Source organism: Dasypus novemcinctus, chromosome 7 (genome assembly GCF_030445035.2).
Source record: "Dasypus novemcinctus isolate mDasNov1 chromosome 7, mDasNov1.1.hap2, whole genome shotgun sequence".
Taxonomy (NCBI): Eukaryota; Metazoa; Chordata; class Mammalia; order Cingulata; family Dasypodidae; genus Dasypus; species Dasypus novemcinctus.
This window is the reverse complement of record NC_080679.1, coordinates 93,020,861-93,035,061: the sequence shown is the minus strand read 5'-3', so window position 1 is coordinate 93,035,061 and position 14,201 is coordinate 93,020,861.

Below are 14,201 nucleotides of genomic sequence, written 5' to 3'. Positions count from 1 at the left end.
GCACCCCTTTGGCTGACTAAGATAGATAGACCGATAGATAGATAGATAGATAGATAGATAGATAGATAGATAGATAGATAGATAGATAGATAGATAGATGGATGGATGGATGGATGGATGGATGGATGGATGGATGGATGGATGGATGGATGGATGGACGGACGGACGGACGGACAGACAGAGAGACAATGTTTAACAAAGCAAAATGTTAAAAGTTGATAAATTTGAGTATTTGGGTAGGGGCTATATTGGAGTTCTCTGTATTGGTTTTGTATTATTTTTGCAACTGTCCTGTAAATTTAAAATTATTTCAAAATAAAAAGTTTTTAAAAAAAAAACCTTATCCTTGAACTATTATACGTGGCTGTTGGAAATACAAAATGGTACAGGCACTCTGGAAAACAGATTGATAATTTCTTATAAAGGTACATAAACACTTTCCATGTGACCTAACAATCTCATTCCTAGGAAGAGAAATGAAATGAAAACTTATGTTCACCCAAAAACCTGTACACAAATATTTATAACAGCTCTACTTATAATTGCCAAAAACTTCAAACAACCCAAATGTCCTTTGGTGGGTGATGATGGATAAACAACCTGGTACATCCACACAATGGAATGTCACTGAGGAATAACAGAAAGAAACAAAGTAGACATGTGCAATAACTGGGATGGACCTCAGAGGCATGATGCTGAGAAGCCAGTCTCAACAGGTTGCACGTTGTATGAGTCCACTGATACGAGATTCTCAACAAGGCCAACTATAGTGCCACAGCACAGTTAAGTAGTTGTCAGGGTTATGGGTTGGGGGCAGGGTATGCCTATAAAAGAATAGCATTGGGGAGTGTTTCAGGTAAGGAAAGAGTTCTGTATCTTGAATGTGTTGTTGCATACAGAACTCTGTAAGTGTTAAATCAATAGAACTGTACACCAAAAAAATAGTCATTTTACTGTATGCTAATTTTTAAAGTTTTTTTCGGCCGGGGGGGGGCGGAATCCCTTATCATGAATCTCTAACAACCGCTAAAAAAATAGAGCTTCTGCCCTGAAATTAAACCTTGAGTAACTAAAAGTAACACAGCTCCTTCTCGCCTGTTTTCCTACAACTCATTCCCTTCGTAAACAATTGGCGACATTATTTTGGTGGGGCTACCTTTGGCTCCTGAACACAAAATGCTGCTTCTTGCAGAGAAGAGAATCAAATCCTAACTTAATCCAAAATGATGCAGTTTAAGAGCAGGAAGAATCCTTGTGACACGGATCTTTTGCTGTGGCCTAAAATCAGCCTCCAATGAACATAACATCTAATGACCCAAAAATGAATTCTAAGGTAGGACACTGACTTCACTGATATTGGAGGAAAAGCTGCTGCTTGCCTGAAGTACCTGATCTCTGTGTTCAGCACAATATCATCGATCAGAGAGTTTGCACTCAAGCTCCAGAGATGATAGCCTAATTCAAAGTCTTGTTTGTGAATGATATGATATGAGCCTTCAAAACGCAGGCCAATTCATAAGCCAAGTACAAGGAGATGTAAAAGATGTGTTATATGTTCAGAAAAGCAAGGAAAACCAGCTCTATGAAAAATCCACAAAGTTAACAGTACATATGCGTGGGTTTTCAATGCAAGTCAGAATGAACAGAGAAGAGTAAAGAAGATCCAGTAATGATTTTTGTCGAAGCAACTGTTCATTCCTAGGAGCCTCCGCCAGCCGTCTGGTAGTGTTAGGAATCCACAGCCACGGCCCGCTGGTTGCAAAGCTGGGAATGGAGTCAGAACTGAAACCGCATTGCCATAGGAACACTACCTTCTGCATTTTCCTCTTCCTCAAAACACCGTACATGAGAACTGCTAATAAGTTTCACGTTTCTTGGCTTTATAAGAGAAAAATCTTAAGATGTGTATAACTTGGCAATATTCTTCAAATTTGGAAGCTTGGTGGAGTTTTCAGAGTATTCCTACAGGATGCATCCTTCTAATTCATAAAAAAAAAAGTTGATATATAAAGAATAATCACATAGATTCTAAATGTCAGTGAGAATAAAAAGGTAAAATAGTGACTTTTCTATAAATAAATCTTAAACAGAGGTCTGTAGAGTCACCTATCTAATAGGTTTATTGTCACGTGTACTCTTTTAAGCTGTACATGGTAACCATACCATGCCTAGTAATCAACTTTATCACTTCTAGATATTACAACAATCTTTTTTTTTTTCTTTTTTTGGCTAAAGATGGCCAATTGCACTGTTTTTGTCTCAAAAGATATGTGTTAATATCTCCCTTGTACCATGCCAAAAAGTTTGATGACAAAGAGTTCTTGCCTTCAAAGTGTTCACAGTCTCATAGGAGGGACAGTCTAGTCAAGGAGACATTCAGACCAAAACACAGTGAAATAAGTGTAACTATGAAATTGTGTGAGTCACAGCTGCTGCACAGGGACTGATGAACTGTGTCAGGAAGTAAGGTTTGGAAAGGGGAAGGAAAGCTTTCCTAAGACTGATAACTGCGTTCTGTATGGAAGAAGGAAAAATGGGATAATGTTTCTCATTTTTGGCAGAGACAAGAATGTTCAATGACCAAGTTAAACAAGAACCAATTCACAGATTTAGTCAAGAGCCAAGGAGACAAATCATATTACCAAAAGTGTAATGCCTTCTAACATAAGAACCCTGCATAAACCGAAGTGGTGCTCAGATATAAACTTGATTACATGTAAATTTAAATGAAATAAATTCAAAATAAAATAGGATTCTTACAGGTCCTAAGCAATTGCCATGGATCTTTCTTCTCTGTGGTATTTGAAAAATGTGGGTTATTGATAAACAGAACAGACCTGTCTGGATCTGTTTGAAGATAGAACAGCGAAATTACCACGGTATCATTTACTTAAAATTTTTTAGATAATTTTATAGTCCAAATATATAAATTTTTCTGTGTTTCCCACCCCTCCACTGAATGTAATTATTTTTTATAGAGGTAATATGATAGGTATAGTGCTGGATAAGATGCTGTATAAACTACTTTTGTAAATTAGGAGTTTTTAGCTGGAGCTTTTGTTATCATGTCACTTTGAATGAATTAACATCAAATATTTCTATCTTCACTAGTCTAAAATTTGGACGAGCACAAAGAGATTTATGACAAACTCACCTATCACTTGTGAAAAAAATAGGTTTGCTGTGTGTTACAAGTAAGCACACCAAGTCACAAGTGTGGGGTTGATTAGATGACTATGATTAGATGACTAAGAGAAAAATAAATATGTTTTAAAAGATGAAAGCTCTATAGAAGAAAAATTCATAATCAAGCAAATGCTCTAATCGTTAATCTAAATTTGAATTAGTTAAATAAATAAAAATAGATATCTCATATTAGCAAACAACAATATTCTGACAGTTCTCACTAGCTAATGAAAGTAGTTTTATTATAAAATGCTTAATTGTGGTCAGATTCATTCTTAGGAAAAGCCTCATACTTTAACTATCTGATATCGAAGAAGGGAAAAATGCTATGAGTTGTAGATTCAATTACCTAATAATTATTAAATTTGCTAGAAAGAATTAGTACCACTCTTCTCTTATAATGATGAAGCTAAAATGACAAAAGCTGGAAGTAATTCCAGGATCTTCATTATATTATCTATTCAGCAATCTCTGGCATATCTCTACACATGAATTAAAATCTTGCTTAAGAGTACCTTCTCTCTGAGCTGGATGACTGCAACCTTAAGTTGAATGCTGTATTAAGTAGATGTGAATTTTCAAAAATGTATGAAAGAATCGGCAATATTGTACACTTATTATATACCATAATTGAGCAACTCTAATACCTAATTTGGTGTATTCATTTTAAAATTAACATTATTTTGATAAAATTACACACATCTCTTCTACATTTTAATGCATGAAAATTCTATTTCTCTAATATTTGTTTTACTTCTTCAGTTATAAAACAACTTCAGAGTAATGGTTAGTGGTTAACTTATTCATGTCAGGCTACTTTGATCACCTGTCTAAAGTGACTTAGAAATCCAAAGTCTGTTGTTTTGTTTTGTTTTTTGGCAACCATTTAATACACCTGTGTTTTATGCACATCTCACATGGTAGAATACAGTTGTTCACCTAGTACCTCAGCCTACCAAAGAAAATTATGTAAAATGTAGTATTTGTCTTTTCCTCTGTGTACTCAGTGAGGGAAGACATTCCAAACTCAACTTTGCATCAAAGTAACCACCACACAGTGGTATGATTGGCAGGGCTGATTTTTTTTTCGGAACTGCCAATTACACCATTACACACACAATCCACTTCATTAGAAAAAATAAGAACTCTATCAGACAAACTTAACCACGTATCAGTCAATTAGGTTAAATTTATCAGTGAAACATTGATTAATTTGCTGCTATGGCAAAACAATTTGGGACTTGTCAAAGAAACTGAACAACCTTTTAGGTCCGTATATTAGATTTACCATACAACAACACTTTGAGGGGAAGTGGACTTGGCTCAATGGATAGGGCGTCCGCCTACCACATGGGAGGTCCACGGTTCAAACCCCAGGCCTCCTTGACCCGTGTGGAGCTGGCCCATGCACAGTGCTGATGCGCGCAAGGAGCGCCATGGCACGCAGGGGTGTCCCCCGCGTAGGGGAGCCCCACGCGCAAGGAGTGCGTCCCATAAGGAGAGCCGCCCAGCGCGAAAGAAAGTGCAGCAGCCTGCTCAAGAATGGCGCCGCACACATGGAGAGCTGACACAACAAGATGACGCAACAAAAAAGAAACACAGATTCCTGGTGCCACTGATAAGGATAGAAGCAGTCACAGAGGAACACACAGTGAATGGACACAGAAAGCAGACAACTGGGAGGAGGAAGGGGAGAGAAATAAATAAAAATAAAATAAATAAAGTTCATTGGCAGTCAGTAAACAATGAAATGTGATATAGCAAATTGTAAATTTACTTTTATATGTTTTAACTAATAATGAGATTTGCAGGGCAATAAGACTGAAGAAATGTAGCCATGTAATTCAGGTTCCTCAACAACTTCTGACTTTCTCATAGGAAACATGGCAGAGTATTCTTCGATGCAGTCTCTCTGAGCTCTCATAATTCTTTGTGCATGACTCTGTCATAGCAAGACACACACACACTCCATCACTACTTGGTGATTTATTTACTTCTCTCCCTTCCCCCCCTCAACCCCAACAAACCATTATGTTGTACCTTCCCAGAGGATAGGAATAACCAATTCTTTCTTAACTTTGCATCTCCAGGGCCTAGGACAGTGCCTGGAACGTAATATTTGCTCAATAAATAGGTGACTAGAGCAACCAACTCAAAGGGAAATAAAGCTCAATACAAAGTGAATTAATACTTGCCCTTTGTGTTCATCTTAATCCTTTCTCTCACCTGTGCTTTTTGCCCTTCCTCCTTTCTCCACAGTACCAAAATACTATGACTATTCCTTCAAAGGTAAAGAAAATTTAAAGAGTGTCTAATACATACTTTCAGTATAACACAATCTCAATAAGTAGTTTTTGAATAAAGGAGAATGCAAAGGAGGAAAAAAGGAAGGGTAATAGTCAAAAAGTCTTTATAGATACTATATTTCCAATGTTTATCATTTTTAAAAATTTATTTGGCTTGCCCTTTCCTCCTTTGCTTTTGATACAAGTTGGGAAAAACCATCTACATTTTCACAAGGCAAACACAATTGTTAATTGTTGGTTGAGAAATTCTACTGTTGATATTCACCTAATTCTATTAGCATATTAAAAATGTGCTTGGACATTATATACATTTTGAGTTTTTCTCTGACTCCTCTCATCTTACTATAATATTCTAGAGATTAAACATGATTTAGATGAAAGAGGAGTTCAAATTGAGAAAGATCAATCCTGGTGTTCCAAATTGTAGCCCATTTCTCTGACTAAGAATTACATAATTATGCTCCTTGTCTATCTGACTGCCAGTTTGTAGGGAAATCAATTACACCAAATTATGTGCAATACCCTGGAGGGTAAGAAACGTCCGACCCACACCCGCCCATCCACTTCAGGTAGGGACAAAATAAACAGCATGTGGAATCTGGATTATGGGTTCAGTTTAATTCAATCAATGTCTGAATATTTGTTTAATTCAATCAATGTCTGAATATTTGTTTCCTGAATGTTTGTTAAATATTTGCATGGGGGAGTCAGGTTAATTAATGCATAAAAGTAGTCTGACTTCAGAGTGACTTTCGGCGTAATTAGGAAAGAGAGAAAGCTGGAAATGCTGACACTCTGTTAACAAAGCTCTTTATGGAAGCCGATTTCTCTCCTGTCCTGACCAAATAATAGTAAAGGGACAGAATTTTTGGTTAAAAGACTTGTTTATTGTGAGAATAGGAGCTATAAATGTCATTTTCTGTATGGTGTTATAATAAATCTTTCTAGGCTAAACTGAGTATTAGTATATGCTCATGATGATGTAGATGCATTTTTTAAAATCAATTTTTCTATTGAGATTGTCATCATTTTCATTAAAATATTTGTTATTGTAATGAAATCAATATATGGTTCTTGTGACTGTTTTTTGTTGTTGAACTTATTAAGAGAATTGAATCTATGCAAGATAAATACTTCATTTGAGAGAGGGTTTTAGAAGTTCGGTTTAATTTATTCATGATAAAACTCACCCAGTCCAGCAACATGTTTCATTGAGCATACTCTATGTTTCACTGTCATTTGTCCAACTGAAGGGCGTTTTCAAGTTGTTAGGATGGATTGGTTTGCATATCTTTTATCTTTCCTAGGTACAAGAGTTTTGAAGTTAATCCAAACAGCAGCTATCTCTAAAATTATAATCATGGCGATTTAGGTCCAATCAGGGGATTTTCAAACACCAAGCAACATTCTGAAATTGTATTTCAGCCCTAAACCCATGTGTGGACAATGACCGATTTTACACATCCAGGGAACATCGGCCAAGGCAAAACAAGCAGCCTGGAGTATACACCCAGGACAGGTGCCCACAGAATAGGGTGTTGCCTGCTCAGACAGACTAGACCAGGACTGAGTAGGTCATTCCTGCCCCATCATAAAGTATCTCCCTTTTCCTGATGTGCCATTACACTTGCAATCTTCTCTTTAGAGATTCATTCCTTTGAGTTGAGCCTTATCTTCTGGTTTTAAACATGCAAATAAATGGAATAAAACTTTAAGCTACTAATCCATAAAAATCATTAATCAGGGAAGCAGATTTGACCCAACGGATAAGACGTCCACCTACCACATGGGAGGTCCAAAGTTCGAACCCAGGACCTCCTGACCCGTGTGATGAGCTGGCCCATGTGCAGTGCTGATGCACAAGGAGTGCCGTGCCACACAGGGGTGTCCCCACATAAGGGATCCCCATGCACAAGGAGTGCGCCCCTTGAGGAGAGCCGCCCAGCGCAAAAGAAAGTGCAGCCTGCCCAAGAATGGCGCCCCACACATGGAGAAATGACACAACAAGATGATGCAACAAAAAGATACATAGATTCCTGGTGCCGTGGATAAGGATAGAAGCGGACATAGAAGAACACACAGCAAATGGACACAGAGAGCAGGCAACTGGGGGCGGGGAAGGGGAGAGAAATAAATTTTAAAAGTTAAAAAAAATCAATCACAGGACTGAAATCAACCTGTGTAATCAATTATTCCCACCTCCATTCTACAGAGAGTCCATGTCTGGTGATAACCTGGTCACTTTAAATGGTAAGGAGGAAGACAGATGTGCAGGTGAAGACAAGCAAAGGAAAGTTCATCTTAGTCATATCCATATTGTCAAGAACTGGTGCTGATCCATTAGGTAATGCTGCCATATATCTTTTATCTTTTCAGTAAGTTTGTAAATTGAGTATTTACAATAGTTCCTCAGTGTAAATAGAAGAAAAATGAGACCTGCTTTTAATGGTTGTTGTAGTACAAAAATGAAGTAAAATTTTGTGATGAGTTGGCTTATTCCTTTCTTTTTCTTAAAAAAAAATAGTAATTTCAAACTATCTAAAACATTAGGGCCAGCCTTTACACGAGCGCAACCACTTTTCCTAAAGTCAAGTCACTCAACAGCCATATCATTGCCAATTCATGGTAGCACTTCCAAGGGTGTTGAAATATTACTTCATTTCATATCAGCTTCAGTATTTAAAAAGACCTTAGCCACATGATTACACCAAACTACTAATATGTACGTTCCATGACAGCAGGGATTTATATTTTGTTCATAACTATATCTCCAACACCTAGAACACTGGCCAGAACATAATAAAAGCCCATGTCATCACTGAATAAATGAATTTCATCCTACTTCTCTACAACTGGTAGAGTCTTGATGAAGTAAGAAAAGACAACATGACTATCAATGAGTTTCCATTATGTGGACAGGTAAAGGTTATATGTGAAAAACAGAAGAGAGAAAAGAAAGGAAGGTGCAGTAGCCAACATTTGTTGAATAACTACTTGTTCCAAGCACTTTATGGACATTGCCTTTTCTTAAACTATTATTGTGGTAATATTTATACAACATTAATTTTCCTATACTAACCACTTTCAAGTTTACAATTTAGTGATATTACCTATATTCCAAAAGCTGTGCCACCATCGGCATCATCTATTACCAGAACTTTTACATCACTCCAAACAAAAACTCAGAACCCAATAGCATTAATTCCCCACTCACTTTCTGCTCCCTGTCCCTGGTAATATGTCCTCTACTTCTGTCTCCATGAATTTGGCTATTCTAGTTATTTCATTAAGTGGTATCATACAATATTTGTTCTTTTGTGTCTGGCTTATATCACTCAACAAGATCTCTCCAAAATTATCCATCTTATAGCATGTATTAGGACCTCATTCCTCTTCATAGCTGAGTAATATTCTAGTAAATGCACATACTGCATTTTGCTTATCTATTCCTCTTTGATACAGCTATGAATATTGGTTTACTAATATCTGTGCAAGTTCCTGTTATCAGTTCTTTTTTGTATATGCTTAGATGTGGGATTGCCAGATCATATGGTAGCCCTCTACATTTCACTTTTAAAGGTAATACCAAACCATTCTCCATAGAGGGTACACTATTTTACATTCCCACCAACAATGTATGAGGGTTCCTATTTCTCACAACGTCAACAACACTTGTTATTTTCTCTTTTCTTAAATAATAGTCATGCTAGTGAGTGTTAAGGTGAATCTCATTGTGGTTTTTTATTATTATTAAATTGTCATTTTTTTTACAGATACATAGATCACAAAAAAGTGTGACGTTAAAAAATATGAGGTTCCCAAATACCCCACACCCACTCTCCCACACCTCCCACATCAACAACCTCTTTCATCATTTGCATTTTTCTAATGGCTATGTTGTTGAGCATCTTTTCGTATGCTTATTGGCCACTTGTAAATCTTCTTTGGAGAAATGTCTGTTCAAGACTTTTACCCATTTTTCATTGGGCTGCTTTTCTTTTGATGAGTTCTTAGAGCTCTTTATGTAATCTAGATATTAAATCCTTATCAGGTACATAGTTTCCAGGTATTTTCTCCCATTCTATATGTTTTCTTTTCACTTTTTTTCTTTTATTATTTATGTAGACTTCACTTTTAATGTTCATAGCACCCTCTGAGATAGATTTTATTACCCCCATTTTAAGATAAAACACCCAGGTGCAGAGCTATCAATTGACTTGTTTAATGTGACAATACTGGTTATTGTAATTAAAATTTAATCCTAGGATTGTCTGACTTGAAAATCCTTATTCCATTGACTGTACCATGTCCCCTCAAATTATCTAAATGGGAAGAAATTGGACAAGGCTAAATGCAGAGGTAGAGTGGGGGATAGGGACAGTAGAAGACAGTTTCAACAAAAGGAACATAAATGCTGTTTTTAAAGCAAACATAAGTCTAGGAAAGTGTTTCAGAGATTTAATAGTGAAAACTCATACTATGCCCAATTGTATTGGTTTTATCTTTAGCACATCATTCTAGTTACTGTATTTAATAGTTTTTTTTGGGTTCACACACGCTAATGACCATATTAAGGGGGATGACCAGCAGACTCTAAAATGTTTTCCCAGTTTAGAATGTTTAGAATTTTCAGATGAGTTTTCAGGTGAGAATGTTCAGATAAGGATTCATCTCAATGGTTATGATTAATTTTGGTAGCTCCGGATTAACCCATTAGTTGCAATTTCTGGAAAAAAAGTGTACCTGATGATTCAGTAAATGAATAATTAGGTAAGTTAGGAGACTAAACTAGAGGCTGTATATTGGCATCCTCTGATGTAACTTGTAGTTACGGGAGACAATGTTGCATTAGTTCATCTGAGCTGCATTGAGTGCTGTGGGATCAGAGCTTTACCTCAACAAGTCAGAGAAAGTCACACTGTACCCTGGGGAGGAATAAGCTAAACTGAACTGAATTAAAGTTTATTAGATTGATCAGACAGTATGCTAATAGGCAATCTGCTTCCCAAGTCACATTATCTAACCTGATTGAAAGAGACATGGCTGACACCTGCAAATGAGTTTTAGACACTTGATGTATGGACACAAAGCATGTTTGGGCAAATCCAAACCAAACCAAACTAAGTCAATCAAATATTTACGTCATATCTTATAAATATTAACTAGAACAATACACAGAGCCCAATGTAATAAATGCAAGCCAGTGTGATACATGTATACAGTTACCAAAGAACAAAAATAGTTTGTTATATAATAGTCAACAAATATTAGTTTAACAGTCATCACCAGGTCACTTTGTAAAGGAGGGTTGAAATAAGAGAGAGTTAAACCAGGTCACTGAACTTGGAAAATCAGAAATCAAAAATGGGCACAATAAAATTGGGCAAATCAATTATAAAGCTCAACATGACGAAACAACAAGGAGCATCCCTATATCCCTTCCCAACATAAGACAATTCTCTCTATTACCACCAGAGCTACACTGACTTAGAACTTTAAAGAATAACAATCTACTGTATACTCCTCTGCCTACAAAGCATAATGTGCAAATATTAACATAAAGAATTCAGAGATAAAAATTTAATTAAAACATTCCCAATTTCATAAGATTGTTAGCTAAATTGAAAACATTGTTTCTCTTGCATTTGTAGAAAAAAAACTGTCAATTGTCTATCAACATGATGACTTATCTTTTTTAAATAATTTTACTGAGGTATGACTTATATACCATAAAATACAACCATTGTATTTTCACAATTCAATGATTTTTAGTAAGTTTATATAGAGTTGTGCAGTTCTCACCACAATCCAGTTTCAGCACATTTCTATCACCCTAAATAGTTCCCTCATGCCCATCCCCCATCAAATTCTGCCCACCTTCAGTGTCAGGCAACCACTGATCTACTTACGTTCTGTCTATATAAATTTGCCTTTTCTGAAAATTTATATAAATGGAATCAAACAATAGTTGCCTTTTGTATCTGGCTTCTTTCATTTAGCTACTGTTTTTGAAGTTCATCCATGTCACAGCAGGTGTCAGTAGTTCACCCTGTTTTATGGCTGAATAGTATTCCATTTATGGCTGTATGCATTTTGTTTATCCATTCATCACTTGATTGGACATTTGCATTGTTTCCACTTTGGGGCTCTTATGAATAATGCTTCTATGAACATTTAAACACAAGACTTGTGTGAATATATAATTTCATTTCTCCAGGGTTGCTACTAGGAGTCAAATTACTGAAATATATGGTAAATTTATGTTTAACTTTTTAAGAAGCTACCAAACTGTTTTCCTAAGTGACTATACCAATTTACATTCCCACCAACAACTTTGTTTATCCTTGCCAATACTCGTTATTATCAGTCTTTTTTATTATAGCCACTCTTATGGGTATTTAGTGGTATCTCATTGAAATCATAATTTGCATTTCAATAAAGAGTAATGATGTTGAACATCTTTTCATGTGCTTATTAAATTTTGGATATCTTCCAAATGGGATATACCACCCATTTTTTAATCAATTTGTCTATTTTCTTATTTTTAAGTTATAGGTGTTCTTTATATTTTATGGATACATATTCTTTATCAGATATATAATTTACAAATATTTTCTCTTGTGTCCATTCTCTGTGTGTTTTTCTGTGTCTGCTTGCATTCTTGGCACCAGGAATCTGTGTCTCTGTTTTGTTGCACCATCTTGCTGCATCAGCTCTCCATGTGTGAAGTGCCACTCCTGGGCAGGCTGCGCTTTTTTCGCACGGGGCGGCTCTTACCAGGTGCATTCCTTGCGCGTGGGGTTCCCCTATGTGGGGGACACCCCTGCGTGGCATGGCACTCCTTGCCTGCGGCAGCACTATACATGGGCCAGCTTATCACATGGGCCATGAAGTCCTGGGTCTGAACCCTAGACCTCCCATGTGGTAGACAGATGCTCTATCAGTTGAGCCACATCCACTTCCCTTTTCAATTTCTTAATGGTGTATTTTGAGGAGTTTTAAGTTTCCTGTTTATCAAGTCCAATTTATCAATTTTTCCTTTATACATCATGCTTTGGCATCATATCTAAGAAATCTTTGCCTAGCCCAAGGTCAAAAAAGATTTTCTCCATTGTTTTCTCCTTGGTTTTATAGTGTTACCTCATACATGTAGGCCTATGATCCATTTTTATTTTATTTTTGTGTATGATGTGAGATAAAGATCTGTTTGGTTTGGGGTTTTCTTTTTGGTTTTTGAGATTTGTTTGTTTTTGTATACGGGATATACCATTTTCCCAATACAATTTTTTGAAAATACTATGCCTTCCCCATTGAATTGCCTCAGTACCTTTGTTAATAATCAACTGACCATAAATGTAAGGGTTGATTTCTGGACTGTTTATGCTGTTACATTTATATATATCATAACACCAATACCACACATTATCTCATTTACTATCACTTTACAGAAAGTTTGGAAATTGAGTACTTTAAGTCATCTGACCTTGTTCTTTTTAATATTGTTTTGACTTCTTGGTCAATTGCATTTCTATATGAATTTTAAGATCAGCTTATAAATTTTTACCAAAAAGTTAAAGCTTTCTGGGTATTGGTAGGGATTGTGTTGTATCTAAAGATTTGGGAACAGTGCCATCTTAGCAATGAGTCTTCCTATCCATTATACACTTTTTCCATTTATTTAGACTTTTTTTAAATTTCTCTTAGTAATATTTTACTGTTTTTTCCGCAGAAGATTTGCATTTCCTTGCTGAACTTGTTTATTGGTTCTAGTAGAGTAATGGGATTTATGTCTGTGTGTTTGTGTCTGTATTCTTTAGTATGTTCTACACACAGGTTCACGTGGTATCCAAGTAAAAGACCATTATACATCTTCGTTTCCAATTTGTATGACAATTTTCCTTGCCTTACTGCTCTGGATGGTATTTCCAGTATAGTTCTGAAAAGAAGTTTGGAGAGCATAAATCTTTGCCTTGTTTCTGATCTTCTGGAGAAGAAAAGACTTCCACCATTAAGTGGAAACCTACAGTGATAACTGTAGGTTTTATGTAGGTTTCATTAGTGCCCTCTATCAGGGTGAGTATATTCTCTTCTAATCTTACTTTCTTTAGAGATTTTATTCATGAAGGGTTTTGTTGGATTTTGTTGAATGCTTTTTCTGCATTAATTGAAATGATTGTATGGTTTTCATCCTTTATTCAATTAATATGATGCTTTACATTAATTGATTTTTGGTATTAAATCAGTCTATATTTAATGCATGTATTATATGGTTAGATTTACATCTGCCATTTGCTATTAGTTTTCACTATATCATATGTCTTCTTTATTTCTCTGTTCCTCCTTCACTGACTTTTCTTGTGTTAAATATTTTTGTGCATCATTTTAATTTTTCTGTTGATTATTGTAACTATATTTTTAAATTATTTTCTTAGTGGTTGCTCTGAGGATTACAATATTCACCTTAACTTATCTCAATCTACTTTATGTTAATATCCTTAATTCCAGTAAAATACAGTAACTTTACTCCAATATAGCTCCACTTACTATCCCTTACTTTGTGTTATACTCATTTAAATTTCCACCCATTTATGTTATAAACTAAACAATACAATGTTATAATTTTGCCTTATATAATCATAAGTTTTAAAAATTAAAAGGAGTAAACAAAATATGTATTTATACAGTCTTTTATATTTACCCACATATTTA